The 3,089-nt window shown below is 48.8% G+C and overlaps 1 pseudogene; it reads left to right on the forward strand.

The window, feature by feature from the left end:
• Positions 1 to 812: 812 nt before the first annotated feature.
• LOC117313529 (CST complex subunit TEN1-like) lies at positions 813 to 1,169 on the forward strand (annotated as a pseudogene).
• Positions 1,170 to 3,089: the final 1,920 nt, after the last annotated feature.

Here is a 3,089-nt window from a genome sequence, read left to right on the forward strand (position 1 = left end):
GGTCACAGGTCAAGTTGCTGCTCTGAAAACAGAGTCAGAGGGGTACCGAGAAGCACAGCTTGCTGGGAGCAGACACCTGCTGATGGAGGCAGCACAGGTAGGAACTCAGGTATAACTGAGGAATTGCTGGAGGCTCAGTGTGAACTAGCCTGAGAGTTAAAAGCACCAGGGGCCCCGGTCTTCGGGGTCCTCACACTTCTGTGGGTTTTAACACGAGGAGCCCTTCCAGGTTCTCGGGGTGTAGACTGCAAAAAGACACCCTGTGCTTGTGCTTCCAGTAGGAAAAGTTGAAAAATACATATTTGGAATGTACCCAGAGCACTGTGTTCTCCTAAAAAATGACTGCCTTCATAAGACACTGTTTTACCAGAGCCCAACTGACCCGGAGGAAGTAAATACCTCAGTCAAACTCCTGTAGCCTTTAACGTGGGCCGGGGACATACCCACCTCCTGGCCCTGGCCTTACTGCTCACCTGCTGAGGAGGGGGTGCTGACAAGACTTGTCCAGGGCACAGCCCGTGGGCACAGCCTCACTAGAACACTGAAACCTGTTAAAACATCCATTGAGGCAGGACAGACCGCAGCCGACGCCGAGGCGGCGCGGGTGTGCACGCCGAGGCCGGCAAGTCCCCTGCTCTCGGCCAGGGGAGCCTCAGAGTGGCCCCCGCCCCCTGCAAGGGGACCCCGGAAGAAGGTCAAGAAACTGCCCTGGGGGGAAAGCGAGGCGCTCTCGGCAACCCGCCCCTCCCTCGTCACTTGGTCACACGGGGCGGAAAGAAGGAACCCAAGGACCCGACGTCCAGACAGGAGCAATGATGCTGCCCAAACCTGGGATCTGTTACTTCCCCTGGAAGGTCAGCGCTGGCCAAGTTCCTGATGGGGACACACTGAGAACGTTCGGCAGGTTGTACAGCTATGACACGACGCAGGCCCGAGTGACCCTGATGGCTCGGCACAGATCTGACCAGCACCCGACCCCCGTCTGCACCAAGTTGGTGGAACCGTTCCAAGCCCAGGTGGGCTCCCTCTACACCGTCCTTGGGCAGCTGGATCACTAGAAGGATGGAGGCTGCATGGTGAAGGCCCGGGTGGGAATGACTCTCCCCTGGTCAGAACAACCCGTCCGGGAGCAGAGGTTATACCAGCGAGAGAGGGACAGCAGCCAGTAGAGAGCAAAACGGCAGCTCGTGGCAACGCCCTTCCTCCCCCACCTGCCCTGGAGCTGCTGCAGAGGAGATGCAGGAGCTTCCCCCGAGTGACAGACTTCGGAGCTGGAAAGAAGAGGAGAGGGTTGTTCATCGCGATCGCCCCAGAAATGGGAGCCTAGAGATCAGAGGCTGGGTTCTGGGGCGCTGGGGGCTGGGCCTTGTGTGGGTCCTGGAGGGTTTCAGAAGGTCCTGGTGAATAAAGCCGCGCAGTGTGACAAAGAGGAAAAAAAAAAGAAGATAAACTGAGGCACATTAAACATTTTAAGAGTTTATTTGAGCAAAAATCAGTTGAATCCGGCAGAGCCAACCCAGAAGTGGTTAGGAGTTCGAGAAGGGGCGTTTATACAGCAAAGGCAGGAGCAAAGCGGTGAAATTATTGATTGGCTCTTGCTTAAAGCCTCGTTGGCGGTTTGTGATTGGTTGTCATTCCCAGACTTGGATTTTGGTTTGCCGCCTTAGACCCCCGTGGCGTCACAGCCCCTTCCGTCCAAGGGCTTCATTGTTTAATGAAGTTAACAAATCTGATCATTGCAATTGTGTGTAAATGCCCACAAATACATACATGTTCATAGTTGGCAAAAAAAAAAAAAAAATCATTAAACTATCAGTTATCTCAAGATGCTCATTTAAAAAAAAATCATTCCATTTCTTAATTATTTGGTTTCTATGTTTAGAGTGAAGTGGCAGCTTAAAGTAATGATGCTCGATTAGGGTGGGGAGGAGGAACCTCCAGCATTTCAGCTCTGACTCTGCAGTGTAATTGCGTTAAGGAGTAGATTTTCTCATTTGTAATGAGGATACAATGCCAACCTCTTAATGGGATTTTTATTAGTTTCCTCTGGCTGCTACAAAAAAATTGCTACAAACTTGGTGGCTTTTTTTTTTTTTTGGCTTTTTATGGGGGGACCCCGCTGCATGGTATGCAGGACCTTAGCTCCCCCGATGAGAGATCTAACCTGCAAACTTGGTGGTGTAAAACAACACAAATGTATTATCTTGCAGTTTTGGAGGTCAGAAGTTCAAAATGGATCTCAATGGGCTAAAAACCCATTGAGGGTCTGCAGGGCTGTGCTCCTTCTGGAGGCTGTGGAGGAGGATCCATTTCCTTGTCTTTTCCAGATTCTGGACACTGCCTGCATACCTTGGCTGGTGGCCCTTTCCTCCACCTTCAGGCAGCAATGGCTGGTTAAGTCCTTCTCGCTCTGGCCGGGCTCTCCTCCCTCACTCTTTCACTTATAAGGACCCTTGTGATCCCACTGGGTCCACTCAGATAATCCAACATAATCACTCCATCTCAAGATCCTTAAATCAATTATATCTGCAGATTCCCTTTTGCCATATCTAACATAAATCCAGGTCCCTAGAATTAGAGTGTGGACATCTGGGGAGTCAATATTCTATTCTGCCTATGACAATATTATTGAACAGCTTATAAGAGGAAGTGTGTACAAAATGTTTAAAATATATGATGACAAAATTATACCATTTTTTTCTCATCCCCCCCTTCCCCTCCTTCTTCTCTTCCTCCTCTCTCTCCCCTTTTATGAGACTACATATTTTTAAATTGATTTTTTGCATCTTTCATTTGAGGATCTAATCTTATTGCTATTTACTGCTTTTTTCTCCTTCTCATTTTATTTTCTACAGTCTTGTTTTCAATATTTATTTCTGCATCCTTGAGTCTTACAAAATAATCCTGTTTGACAGCCAATTCCTGCCTGCTGTCCCCTCGTGACTATTTCTGTCTCTCGCTATATTCTCACACCATTGGCATGCTCCATATTCACCTTTGTTCTGTCACCTCTTAGAATGCATCATTTATGAACCATATTCTCAAATGTTTTGACTGTTATGTTACCTCCAGATGAGCAGTTTTTTTCT

The sequence above is a fragment of the Tursiops truncatus genome, chromosome 9 (assembly GCF_011762595.2).
Source record: "Tursiops truncatus isolate mTurTru1 chromosome 9, mTurTru1.mat.Y, whole genome shotgun sequence".
Classification (NCBI taxonomy): domain Eukaryota; kingdom Metazoa; phylum Chordata; class Mammalia; order Artiodactyla; family Delphinidae; genus Tursiops; species Tursiops truncatus.